The sequence below is a fragment of the Alligator mississippiensis genome, chromosome 12 (assembly GCF_030867095.1).
Source record: "Alligator mississippiensis isolate rAllMis1 chromosome 12, rAllMis1, whole genome shotgun sequence".
In the NCBI taxonomy this organism is placed as follows: Eukaryota; Metazoa; Chordata; order Crocodylia; family Alligatoridae; genus Alligator; species Alligator mississippiensis.
Window position 1 is genome coordinate 38,816,870 of NC_081835.1, and position 14,611 is coordinate 38,831,480.

Here is a 14,611-nt window from a genome sequence, read left to right on the forward strand (position 1 = left end):
ACTTGCCTGAAATGAATGAAACATGGATGACCAGGGGGTGGCACTAGATCAGTGGTCTTGCCTTAAGAACCAGGGGGAAACTGGTTCTCCTCCCAAACAGAGCACAAACAGCAGGGTTGATATTGACTTAAAGTATGCTTCAGTTTTCTCCAAACGGTAACTTATTTATTTTCTCCAAAGGAGAGTCCATTTAATTATTTAATAAATCAGTTTTATTGAGCATTATAAAGTATTAACTACAAGCATGCGTATAGATATAATTTAGCAGGCAAATAATTGTATATTACCAGTCCTAGTAACACACTTCTCAAGATCTGGCCATACATTTCAGAGCAGGCTAGTTCCTTGAAGGAAGATCAGATGTTTTCAGTTCTCAAGCATCATTAGGGTGAAGGGAAGAGGATGAGTCTTCCTTTTGTTCAAGTAGTAATATTTATAGTCCTTTAGTCACGTAGCTACCAATTAAGCAAGTTTCTGTTTTTCATCAATACACTGAGTTATGTCTTTATTTTATCAGTTTTTTCCCCTTTCTTGGTACCAGGAGTTTTCTGCTCCAGATATGGGTGGAATGCAACATAACAAGCCCTTTTATCTGACTTTTTTTGCAGAAAAACAAGTTACACCAGAACTCTCTCTGGAGAAAAACAGGTTACACAATTGCGTAACCTGTGTGCATATGCTAACTCCATGACTTATGTCAAGGCTGGTGATGACTGTAAAACTCAAGCTAAGCTGGGCCTACTTACAAAAGTTAAAATACAAAATACAGCATGTTTATAAAGTCCTTGTGCAACTTTAAACTTTAATACAGATGATACATGATAGAAGCAAGCTGTAAATGGTAATTGAAAATATACTTCATTCAGTTTAACACAAGACAGCTCAAATTTCTAGACTTCAACATAACCACCATCTTTCGTGATACATAGTACAATCACACTTTCCAACTCATAGAAAACATTTTCCAGTTGCTGCTGAGTGATTTAATGAATTGTATTTGTGATCATTACCCTATGCATAGCTTACACTATGCTAAAAAACTTAGTGAATTATTCTTTCAAATACCATTGACAGTTTGCTTCTATCATAAGTACATCCAAAGTTATTAAAGTTGTACAAGGACTTTATAAACGCCCTACACTGATGACAATTGCATATAGTGCAAGACAATATGAGTTCATGGCTAGGCTGTCCGAGAAGAAAAAATGAGGTATCACTTCCAGCTTATTTTACTATATTCATGATGTTTTTAAGCAGGCTCCTGGTTGCCTGGTATGTAGCTGTGTAAAATGTCTAGCCTTGATTAATTAGTTTGGTAAATATTTATTTTACAATTAACTTATGTTTATGTGAAGGGACAGTCATTCTCCATATGTGATAGATGTTTCCTTCTGATTTACTCGTTTTGCCTTAGTGGTTCCTTTAATCTTCTAAGAATGACTCCTTAAAAACCTTGTTTTTCCTGGTTATTAATCAATTTCTTGATACGTTCCAAACTTAGTAGAAATGGATATCTTATTGTCACTGAGGAAGGTAATTCATTCAAATTGGGACTTTCTGATAACCAAGGATCCTGGTTTTCTCTGTCACAGGGCACTAAGGTGTGCCTGCTCCTTTAAGGGAAGAAACTGCCTAGAGAGGGGGCCCTAGGACCCAGGCAGCACCCCCACAGGTGCAGGTTGCCGTGGCAGCAGGCTAATGAGGGAATTAGCCTGCACCTGGTCAGCTGACCGGAAGAAGGTGGGGCCCTGGGTGCACATAAGCCCCAGAGCTGGAACTGGAGGCAGTTAGTGCTCTGGCAGCAGCCAGGGGGGAAGGAGTTCATGCAGAAAAGCTCTGCAGAGATGCTGGGTTGCCTGTTCTGCTGCTGATAAGACTAATGGGCTCTAGGAGCTCCTAAAGTACCTGGGGATGGGAGGCACACATTGCTGAGGGAGACACTGGTCCTCTTAAAGGTACAGAGTGTGGCCTCCAGTGTCATTGTTATTGGTATTGTTAGGTTGTAGCCCAGGGGCTCATGTTTATGTTGTTTAATCTGGTGGACTGGGGTGAGGCTATTGGGGAGGAGGAGACCTTATTGGGGCACACTACCATGTACAGCCCCAGTGCTAGGGGCACAGCAACAGAGAGCCAGGGGCCTAGTGATAACAGAAAGCTGAATTAGGCCAAGACCGCACTACAGGGACATGAGGCCTGGGGCATGGTAAAGGGATGGTTTTGGAGCCATGCATCTAGTCCATAAGGTTTGGGGTGTCCCACGAGGCACCTATTTAGAGCAGGACCCAGCAAAGGGTCTAAGAACCCACAAGGTTTAGTGGGGTCCATCAAGACCATGACTGCGCAGCAATTTAAGGGCAGCCTCCCTGTCTGTTCAATTGAAACCAACAAGACATGCCAGGCAAGACTAGAAGGTGCCTGCAGGGTGAAACTGGCATGGTCATAGAGCCTTAGGGGGATCACAGCCATCCCTGGGGATCCCACACAGTGACACTCTGATTTAAAAACAAACAAACAAACAAACAAAAAACAACAACAAAATTCCCAATATAACTTAAAATGACATGGTGACATTTCATTTTAATCATGGAAAAATGTGGATTTTGGGTTACTTTTTAAATCTGAAAATTAGGGATTCTTTTTAAGCAGAGAAAACCAGGATTCAGTTTCTAGGGTCAGAAAGGACCTGAACAGATCACCAAGTCCAACCCCCTGCCCTGGGCAGGAATGAGTGCTGGTATCATAATACCCTAGCCAGATATCTATCCAACCTCCTCTTGAAGACCCCTGAGGTAGGGGAGAGCACCACCTCCCTTGGGAGCCCATTCCAGAGCCTGGCAGCCCTAACTGTACAGTAATGCCTCCTGATATCGAGCCTGAACTTACTCTTAATCAGTTTGTGGCCATTATTCCTTGTTATCGCAGGTGGTGCCCGGGGGAACAGAGCCTCGCCTATTTTCCATTGGTCCCCCCCAGTGAGTTTATAGACAGCCACCAGATCCCCTCTCAGCCTTCTCTTGTGGCGGCTGAATAGATTCAGGCCCTTTAGTCTATCTTCGTAGGGCCTGGCCTGTCCATGCATGTGGCCCTCTTCTGGGCCCTCTCAGTGCTAGCCACATCCCTCTTGAAGTGCAGCACCCAAAACTGGATGCAGTACTCCAACTGCGGCCTGACCAGCGCTGCATTGAGGGAAAGGATCACCTCCCAGGACCTGCTTGTGATGCATCTGTAGATGCATGACAAGGTGCGGCTAGCCTTATTGACTGCTTCCTCACATTGGCAGCTCATGTCTATCCTGGAGCCCACAATGACTCCAAGATCCCTCTCAGCCACTGTGTTAATGAGAAGGGTGTTCCCCAGCCTATAGGTACGTTGCAGGTTCCTTTTCCCTAAATGCAGCACCTTGCACTTGTCTGCATTGAATTCCAGTCTGTTCTCATCTGCCCACCTCTGTAGCCTGTCTAGATCTAGTTGGATTCTATCCCTCCCCTTCAGTGTGCTCACTTCTCCCCACATCTTTGTGTCAGTGAATTTGGAAAGCGTGCTTCCCACGCCCACCTCCAAGTCACTGATAAAGATGTTGAAATGCACAGGTCCGAGGACTAAGCCCTGGGGAACTCCACTGCCTACATCCCTCCAGGTTGAAAATGACCCATCCGCCTCCACTCTCTGGGTCAGACCATCCAGCCAATTTGCCACCCATCTGACCATGTAGGCATCAATGCCGCAGTCGCCTAGTTTTTTTACAAGCATGGGGTGAGAAACGGTGTCAAAGGCCTTCTTGAAGTCCAGGTAGATGACATCCACCACAACGCCCGCATCCAAGGACTTTGTGACCTGGTCGTAAAAGGAAACAAGGTTAGTTAGACAGGATCTGCCCGCAATGAACCCATGTTGGTTGTCCCTGAGCATTACTTCCCAAGCTGGGCCCCCACAGATGTGCCATTGATAATTTTCTCAAGGGTCTTCCCAAAGACCGAGGTGAGACTAACTGGCCTGTAGTTACCCAGGTCCTCCTTTCTCCCCTTCTTGTAAATGGGGACCACATTAGCCCTTTTCCAGTCCTCTGGGACCTGGCCAGAGCACCACATGCACTCATACAGCTGTGCCAGGGGCCCTGCTATGACCTCCACCAATTCCCTCAGCACCCTCAGATGAAGAGCATCTGGACTTGCTCGCTTAAACATGTCCAGCACCTCCAAAAGTTCCCTAACTAGATCATCCCTGACTGTAGGCATGGCGTTGTGCCCCCTGAGCCTGTCTATAATCCTAGTGGATGAGTTGTCCCGGTCCCTGCTTGGAAATATGGAGGCAAAGAACTTGATGAAGAGATCACCTTTTTCCTTCACTGCAATCACCAGATTGCCAAGCCTGTCTGGTAGGGGCCCCACGTTACCTGGTGCTTTCTTCTTACTCCCTATGTATTTGAAAAAGGACTTTTTGTTATCCTTAATTCTGGTTGCCAGCCCTAGTTCCGATAAGAACCAATAATGAGAAGTTTAACAGGGTGTTCCTGTCGATTACTGCTTCAGACTCTCTCTTGATTTATGAAACTACAAGAATGCTTTGAAGATACTTAGCTAAAGGGTATAAAAAGAGGAACGAGACAGATAACAGAGCGCACTTCAGGAGTGAGAAATCTCTGTGACATGAACTGCTACTGTACCCAGCTTTCTTCTTGGTGACAGGATCCACACCTGGAGAAGCTGACAAGACAGACAGACCTTCTCTTTGCTTACATCAGTCACAAATTATCACTGTGTAGCTAAATACTGGACTTTGCTTTAGGCTCATTTAATCATGAATACTTGTAGTAAATAAAGCCTTTCTGTCAGGAATGCCATATGCCTCCAGAGGCTGGAGGGGCACGGCAAGCTCCCACAGGTGGCATCGGTGCTGTTGGTGCTGGGAGCATGGCAGCGGCAAGTTGCCCACAGGCAACTGCAGCACTGGTTTGGGGGGGGGGGGGGGAGGTGCTGAGTGCCAACCAGTGGTCAGTAACCACCCAGAGACACTGCTGGCAGCATCAGTGATGGCCAGCAGTGATTGTGGACTGCTCACAGATGCTGCTGGCAGTGGGGGGGGGGGGGGGGTGAGCGGCGACCTCCCGTAGGTGCTGCCAACACTGTCAGTGGTGCCTTTTTGCAGCGGGTGCACCGCCATGCTCAGGAGGTGCACATGCACCTCTTACACATCCCCTCAGATTTGTGCCCACAGTGGGCATGGGGCTGCAACCTGGCTGGACTAGCATGAGCAGGAGCAGCCTTCACAGCTCAGTGGGCATGGGAGGGCAGATCAGGGTGGTGAAATTTGTTGCTGCTGCTGCCAGGACCCCCACAGCAGCTTCATCACCAAGAGTGCAAGAAGTAATGGATTGGGGGGGGGGGGGGGGAGAAGGGGCACTACTCTCACCTCCTCCCACCACCAGCCACTTGCACATCAGGCTGCAGCTTTACCCTGCTGCCATTGTAGCAGAAAGCCCCCCTTTTCCTCTTGCCTGCAGTTGCTCTTCCCTCTTTGGATATGTTTCTCTTCTACCTTTTCTTCCTTCCCCTTTCTTTCACTATAAGATAAGGAATTGTGTATTAAAGTTTGTATGTGTGTATTTTGTATCTCCCCTTGTATTTTGGTATTTTTATGTATTTGTGTGCCATGGCATTACTCTTGTAGCTTATATTTTATACTCTTCACCTTTTAACTAAATGTGTTTAGTTTCAGAAGTAAATTATACATTGTAACAATGTTAACAAGGGCAGGAATCAAACTGCTGCTTCCTTGTATCAGGCGGGCCCCTGAAAGAGCAGTGAATCTGTGATTGAATGTGTAACACACTAGCAGGCTTCAGTAACAAGGGTCAATTAACACCTACGAAAACCTCAAATCAACCAATGAAAGAAATCAATAGGAGACAATGTAGCAACAGGGGATTCTCTAAACTTCACTGTTCAAGGGCTAGAAGCCCTGGTCTGAGTTAATCAATGCTGGGGACCAACTTTTGGGGCTGAATATCTCCAGATCGACCGCTCCCAGAGCCCTATTCATGACAGCGGTAAATTAATCAAAAGTCATCAACGGACTCCCAAACCTGCACGTAAATGTGGACAACCCCTGGGGCTGACAGATGCCATCCAGTAGCCACCAACAGGGAAGTCCCACGAGGGTCAAAGACCCCTGGATTGGGTAAACCTGAAAACTGGGGAGTCACCAAAGTCTGCCAGGGACAGATAAAAAGCAGTGAAAAGTGACCCTCAGGGGCGCCCTCTTGATCTCCAACTTGACCAGCACCCAACCTGTCCAGCCAGAAAGACCAGCCGGCGACCCCCTTCTGGAGGATAACACCAAGCTGAAAGAAGCCTTGACTGGCCATCGACGGCAGGCTCCAGCACCTGGTGGATAGGTATATCCGACTCTTGTAACTTGCTACTGTGTGTGTGCATGTGTGTGTGTGGGGACCAGCCCCAAGGTTTCTGATTTGACTTCATTACAGTGTTTCAATCCACCTAATAAACCAGAATTTTAAGGATCCTGAGTTGCACATTTGTAGCCAACACCATAGCCTGGCTGTCACTGCCACTCACTTCAGGCTGCATGCCAACCCACCTCCCCCTGGGGTACAGCTGCAGCCTGAGGGGAGCAGTGGTGGCGGTGATGGCCAGGTCATGCTGGTGGGGTATGTGGTGGGCCAGTAGGGGGCACTCCTGCGTTGAACCACCCACCTCACTGCGCCCAGCCACCTTCCAGGCTCCAAGTGCCTCCCTGGGGGTGCCTCACGTCTGGCCGACCCCCTTCCTGGAGCACACCCACTAGTCTGGGGGTTCCACTGCCACCACCCAGGGCTGGGCTTGATTCTGGCTCTGTGCACCCTGGGAAACACAGGCCTAGTAGCCCACGAGGGTACTTGATTCACTTCAAGAACTTGGGATGCTTCCCTCAGCCAGAAGCACAAGTAGCAGTCTCCCTTAGTCAGCCGAACCAAGGGGATCCCCAGGCTTAATCTAGACCCACTCCTAATAAGTCCCCCACACTAGGTACAAAGGAGAACTTTATTGGTTTAAAAGGGTAGGCTTAGAATAGGGTACAGGGTAGAGCAATATCAGAGAAATTCCATTGAGCAAACTCCCCTGGCTGGGTAGCCTTTGATCATGCATCCGAGTTACTGCAAGCTATATATCTCATTAGATCTCAGGTAGCTTACTCACAAATATCATCCAGAGGCAGGTAGAGATTCCCTCTGGAGGCAGGCAGTTCCTTGATCATGAGTTTTGAGTGAGAGAGCAAGTTTCAGATGATTCAGCTCTTCTCCCTCTCTGAGTCTTCCTCATGGCTGCTGCCCCCTCCTCCTAGGCAGTCCTTAACTTATATAGCCCTTGTGACCTCATTTACCTGGTCCAATGGAGGCCAGCACCTGTTGGCTGTCAGCCAACCAATTTGAAAAACATCACTAGTTGCTGGGCAGACTGGCAGTTCCTAGCTCCCCAGGGAGCAAGCCCCTCGCCCAGGTATGTGATACCAGTCACGTAGGCACAGGGAGCAGGTTTCCCCCCTCCCTTAGGAATGTATCCAGCTCAGGTTACCTAAAGAGACAGGGTAAGGCGTGTATCCTCTGCTGGGCCCATCCTAACCAAATTGTCACAGAGCAGAGTTTTTGGGGAGAAACAGAGGTGGCCTTCTGCCACAGGGTACAGCTGTGGCCTGGTGTGCAAGTGGCTGGCAGTGGGAAGAGGCGAGGGCAGAGTTGTGCCAGCCATCCCTTACTCCTCACCAGGGATCCAGATTTTCCATTTCCAATGGAAAAAACCACGGCTTTTCCTTTTCAACTGAGGGGGAAACAAATGCAGATTTTTTGTTTTAATGGAGAAGCACATGGAATTTCCACTTTTGTAAAGAGCTGTCTGCGGGGATAGCAGAGTTCCAGCCTGCATGGAGTTGGGGGAAGCAGGAGAAGGGCAGTCAGGCAGGGGGCACCATGTGCATATGCACTCACACATGCACATGGCTGCCAGGAGATGGAGAGCAGCTCCCATGGGTAAGCCTGGCAGGGGGGATGGGGGATTGAGGCTCTCATAGGTAGGGAGGGATATAGGCAGGGCTGGGGTTGATTCCCAGATGGGGTGGTGCATGGAACTTGAGGCCTGAGGCCAGAATATGCTGCCACAGGGCTCTGTCAGGAAGCGGGATGAAGTGCAGGCAGGAGGGGGTGGGACTGGCTCCCCACTGCTGTGTGCACTCCTGGAAGGAGCAGGGGGAGCACATACCCCCAAATTTGTGTGTGGGATGGGGGCAGGGGCAGGCTGCCTACTTGTGGGCTCAGGCTCCCTGCCCTCCCCCCCTACCCCGGGACTTCCACAGCCCAATGGGTGGAACCTGTCACAACAGGGAAGCTCCTTGCCTTTGCAAGCCCCATGCTGCCTTGGCAAAGCACTCCCTGCCTGCCTGGCAGCAGCAGAGGTGGCAGCACAGAGTTGTGCCCCCACTGCTACCTGGTGGGCAGAAGGTGCCTCAACAAGGCAGCACAGAGCTCCCAGAAGTGGCAATGAGCTTCCTTGCTTAGCCCCACTCTACCTTAGATTTCATAGATGTTAGGGCTGGAAGGGACCTTGCAAAATCATTGGGTCCAGCCCCCCCAGATCATCAGATACAGCCCAAAGGGCAGGCAGTCAGCAGGGGTCAAACGATCCCAGCAAGATAGGTATCCAAGTGCTTGTTAAAGGAATCCAGTGTAGGTTCCTGCACCACCTTTGTGGGAAGTCTGTTCCAGGCCCTGGGGATTCAGACAATAAAGAAGTTTTCCTTATGTCCAGCCTAAAACGGTCTTCCAAGATTTTGTGACTGTTGGACCTAGTCTTCCCATGGGGTGCCCTGGTGAACAGATGTTCCCGGTGCAAACCCCTTATATACTTATATACTTATAGATTCATAGATTCATAGATGTTAGGGTCGGAAGGGACCTCAATAGATCATCAAGTCCGACCCCCTGCATAAGCAGAAAAGAGTGCTGGGTCTAGATGACCCCAGCTAGATACTCATCTAACCTCCTCTTGAAGACCCCCAGGGTAGGGGAGAGCACCACCTCCCTTGGGAGCCCGTTCCAGACCTTGGCCACTTGAACTGTGAAGAAGTTCTTCCTAATGTCCGATGTAAAACTGCTCTCTGCTAGCTTGTGGCCATTATTTCTTGTAACCCCCGGGGGCGCCTTGGTGAATAAATACTCACCAATTCCCTTCTGTGCCCCCGTGATGAACTTATAGGCAGCCACAAGGTCACCTCTCAACCTTCTCTTGCGGAGGCTGAAAAGGTCCAGGTTCTCTAGTCTCTCCTCATAGGGCTTGGTCTGCAGGCCCTTACCCATACGAGTGGCCCTTCTCTGGACCCTCTCCAGGTTATCTGCATCCCTCTTGAATTGCGGCGCCCAGAATTGCACGCAGTACTCCAACTGTGGTCTGACCGGCGCCCGATAGAGGGGAAGTATCACCTCCTTGGACCTATTCGTCATGCATCTGCTGATGCACGATAAAGTGCCATTGGCTTTTTTGATGGCTTTGTCACACTGCCGACTCATGTTCATCTTGGAGTCCACTAGGACTCCAAGATCCCTTGCCACCTCTGTGCCACCCAGCAGGTCATTCCCTAGGCTGTAGGTGTGCTGGACATTTTTCCTCCCTAGGTGCAGCACTTTGGATTTCTCCTTGTTGAACTGCATCCTGTTGTTTTCTGCCCACTTGTCCAACCTATCCAGGTCTGCCTGCAGCTGTTCCCTGCCCTCCGGCGTGTCCACATCTCCCCATAGCTTTGTGTCATCTGCAAACTTGGACAGAGTACATTTCACTCCCTCGTCCAAGTCACTGATGAAGACATTAAAGAGTATTGGTCCAAGGACCGAGCCCTGCGGGACCCCACTGCCCACACCCTTCCAGGTCGAAACCGACCCATCCACCACGACTCTCTGGGTGCGACCCTCCAGCCAATTCGCCACCCACCCGACTGTGTAGCCATCCACGTCACAGCCTCTTAACTTGTTCACCAGTATGGGGTGGGATAAGGTATCGAAGGCCTTCCTGAAGTCTAAGTATACGACATCCACCCCTCCTCCTGTGTCCAGACGTTTCGTAACCTGGTCATAAAAAGAAACTAGATTGGTCAGGCACGATCTGCCTGCCACAAACCTGTGCTGGTTTCCCCTCAGCATAATTTGCCCTGCCGGGCTCTCACAAATGTGAGCCTTGATAATTTTTTCAAAGACTTTGCCAAGGATGGAGGTGAGACTGATTGGCCTATAGTTGCCCGGGTCCTCCTTCCTCCCCTTTTTGAAAATGGGGACCACGTTGGCCCTTTTCCAGTCCTCCGGGATTTGGCCCGTGCGCCACAAGCATTCAAATATTCCCGCCAGTGGCTCTGCAATGATGTTGGCCAGTGCCTTCAGCACCCTCGGATGGAGCCCATCCGGGCCTGCCGACTTAAAGGCATCCAGTTCTTCCAAGTGACTCTGCACCATCTCAGGATCTACGCATGGAAGTCTGGCGCCTTGCTGCTGTCTCTCTACAACCCCAGTAAGAGACTTGTCGTGCCCCTCACTTAGGAACACTGAGGCAAAGAACTCGTTGAGGAGTTCAGCCTTGTCCCCCCTATCTGTCACCAATTGTTTCTGCCCATTTAGTAGGGGTCCTATTCCTCCCTGGGCCTTCCTTTTACTCCCTATATATCTAAAAAACAATTTCTTGTTGTCTTTTACTTGGGTTGCCATCCTCAGCTCCATGGTAGCTTTGGCCCGTCTAACTGTCTCCCTACAAGCACGAGCAGAGGAGGTATATTCATCTTTGGTGATCTCTCCCTGTTTCCACTTTTTATGTGCTCCCCTTTTGTCCCTTAGGCTGCCCTGGATTTCTCTGGTCAGCCAGGGAAGCCTCCAGGCCCCTTTCCCTCTTTTGCCTCGCTTGGGGATCGTCTTGCTTTGTGCCCGAAGGATCGTTTCCTTAAGGCACAGCCACCCTTCTTGGGCTTCCATTTCTTCAAATCTCCTACTCTGCAGTGCGTCCTTGACTAATCGCCTGAGTTCATTGAGATCAGCTTTCCTAAAGTCTAGCACTTTCACCCTACTAGTTACCTTACCCACTCGACATCTTACGGTGAATTTTATTATTAGGTGATCACTGTCCCCCAGATGGCTACCGATCTGGAGGTCCGCTACCATGTCATCTCCCATTGCCAATACCAGATCCAGTATGGCATTCCCCCTAGTGGGACCATGTACCTCCTGTGTCAGGTGGAGGTCCTGTACACAGGTTAGAAACCTGCGTGAGTGGTGGGACTTTGCTGTCTGTGACTCCCAGCAGATGTCTGGGTAGTTTAGGTCCCCCATGACTACCGCCTCTTTAGCTTTTATGGTCTCCGAGAGTTGCCTCAGGAGCCCCGTATCTATTTCTTCCCCTTGATGTGGGGGTCTGTAGCAGACCCCTACCATCAAATCCCTTTCTCCTTGCCCCCCATGTAGCCTAACCCACAATCCTTCTACTTCCTCATCCTTGGATTCTGTCTTGATGAGGGTCGATGTATATTGCTCACTGACATAGAGCGCAACCCCTCCCCCTTTCTTCCCCACCCTGTCCTTTCTATCCTTTCTTATAGGCTGCCACCAAGTCATCCCTGAGCCTATGCTTTTTCAGGCTGAAGAGTCCCATGTCTTTCAGCCTCTCCTCATAAGGCCTGCTCTCTTGTCCTTTAATCATTCACATGGCTCTCCTTTGGACTCTCTCAAGCTTCTCCACATCCTTTCTGAATTGTGAAGCCCAGAACTGGACACAGTATTCCAGCTGTGGTCTTGCCAAGGCTGAGTAAAGTGGGAGGATGACTTCCCGGGTCTTGTTTGAGATGCATTGGAAGATGCAGGCCAGAGTTTTGTTTGCTTTGCTGGTTGCGGCATTGCATTGGTGGCTCATGTTCATCTTGTGGTCAATCATGACCCCCAAGTCTCTTTCAGATGTGGTGCTAGCTAGCATAGCACTGCTGAGTCTAGAAGTGTGGTGTGGGTTCATTCTCCCAAGGTGGAGTAACTTGCATTTCTCGGTGTTGAATACCAACAGTTTTTAATTCGGCCACCTTGTAAGCCCATTGAGGTCAGCCTGGATTGCCAGCCTATCTTCTAGGATGACCGCACTTCCCCATAGTTTGGTGTCATTAGCAAACTTAGCCAGTCCGCTTATAACACCCAAGTCCAAATCGTTTATAAACACACTGAAGACTACAGGTCTGAGAATGGAGCCCTGGGGGATGTCACTGGGAGTGTGCCAAGCTGATTCGTTTCCATCAACTATCACTATCTGGGTCTGTCCACACAGCCAGTTCCCCAGCCTTCGGATCATGAAATTGTCTAGACCTCAATTCCCCAATTTTTCCATGAGGTCACCATGGAGGACAAGTTAAAGGCTTTCTTGAAGTCTAAAAATATGATATCCACCTCTTTTCCTTTGTCCAAATGATGCATCACCTGGTCATAGAAGGAAATCAGGTTGGTCAGACAAGATCTACCTGCCATGAAGCTGTGTTGACTGTCTCTCAGAATATTACCTTCTGTTATGATGTTGGTAATGGTTTCTTTGATGATTTTTTCCAAGGATTGAGGTCAAGCTAATTGGCCTGTAGTTCCCTGAATCTTCCCTTCTTCTTTTCTTGAAGATGAGCACCACATTGGCCCTCTTCCAATCATCAGGCACCTTGCCCAAGTGCCACGAGTTCTTGAATATCCTCACCATAGGCCGTGTTATACCTTCTTGCTCCAGGTTTCACCCACTGGGCCACAGAAGTCCTGGAGGAAGGGCAGCAAGACAGGGAGCCCAAGCCTGCAGCAGGCAGCCCACACCTGCCCTCACCCTGGTGTGCTCCAATATGGCCATGTCACCTGTCAGGGAGGGGGCTCCTTTAGAAGGGCTGTGGGTGGGGAGTGAGGAGCACCAGCAGGGCTTGGAGGGCTGTGGCTTGGGAGTGAGGTGCCTTGACATGTGTCCAGGTGAGTTTAGGGGGCAGGGGGGGCTCTGATTTTTTCATGATAAAAAACCAAAATCAAATACCAAAATGTATAGGTACTTAGAATTAATTGTAGTATAGTGATTGAGGCACTGGTAGGTTTCCAAATTGCTTTAAAATGTAAATATATCAATTAAACAGTGTTCAATGGATACATCTATCTATCTATCTATCTAGGCATTTCATTTTAATTGCAAATTTTGCAGTTTTTAATCAGAGAATTTGCAATTTTTAAACAAAGAAAACCAGGATCCCTGCCCCTTATGCTGCTGGTGGAGTGGCTGGCATGGGGCTTCCAGTGGTGGCAGCAGCAACAGGTTTTACTGCCCTGCTCCACCCTCCCACACTGGGTCCTGCCCACTGGGATGCAGAGGTGGCTCCTGCTAATGCCAGTCCAGCCAGGCTGCAGTCCTGTACATGCTGTGGGCACCCAAATCTGGAGGAGTATGCGCCTCCCCCAGGCTTCCCTGACACATTGCCTGTGCACTCACCCGCCCTCCCCAGTTCTAAAGCATCATCTATGTCCTCCACCCCATAGACTTACCTGTGGGGAGCTGCCACGTGCATGTGTGCACGTGCACATGCACATAGTGCCCCTTGCCTGATGGCCTCCCCCCAGCCCCAGGCAGCCCCTTGTAGGCTCTAACTCTGCTAGTCTGCAAGGGAAAACCAATGGTTTCCCACATTTTTCTCCTTTAAAGGAGAAAATCCATCACTTTCTCCCTTAAAGGAGAAAAGCTGTTTGAAAACCCAGATCCCCATTTACTAGTATGCACAGTGTTAACATATGGTGAAGCAAAAGCAGCAACTATTTTTTTGTAAATGTATGCAAAACATGATCCATTTTTTAAGTTTGTTCGCAACCCTTTCATATGCTCTTGCAACCCACTTTTGGATTGTGACCTATGGGTTGAGAAATGCTGCACGAGTTTAGCATTTATCAACCCATGGGTCATGACCCAAAAGTAGGACACAACAGTATTTCAAAGGGTCATGAGCTGTGACAGGGCAAAAGGGTGGCAGGAAGGCACCTGTCCCTTCCAGCAGGGGACAGCTGTGTGGCTGGACTGGCAGCACTGGGTCTATGCTTGTGGAGCAGGAGCAGCCGGGAGATACTGTTTGGGGGATGGGAGGGGCCATGACCAGGCTGCCTGGCATGACAGTCCCAGCCCAGTTAAGGGGAGGCACCACAGGCCTCTCTTCCTCCTTCCCCCCGCTGGTGCCAGTGCTGAACTTGCTCCCTTGCCACCATGAGCTGGAGTTGCTGCAGCCACCACACTCCTGCCTGAGTGGGACAGGGGGAGCTGGGGGCCCCTCTGGCAGGGCTGGAGTAGGGCAGGGGCCTGCAGGTCGGGAGTGAGGGACAGCAGCATGGCCTGGGTGAGCATCTGCAGGGCCAGGGAGACATGTCAGGACAGGCAGGATCTTTGCAAATGGGTTCTGGTAGGAAAAAGGTTGAGGACCACTGGACTAGATTAAGGGTTGTCAACCAGGGTATGTGTACCCCTGGGGGTACTTTGAAAGGTCCCAGGGGTACGCGGGGGTGGGCAGGGCAAGAGCAGGGCTGTATAAACGGTGCGTCACTCAACCCCTCCCC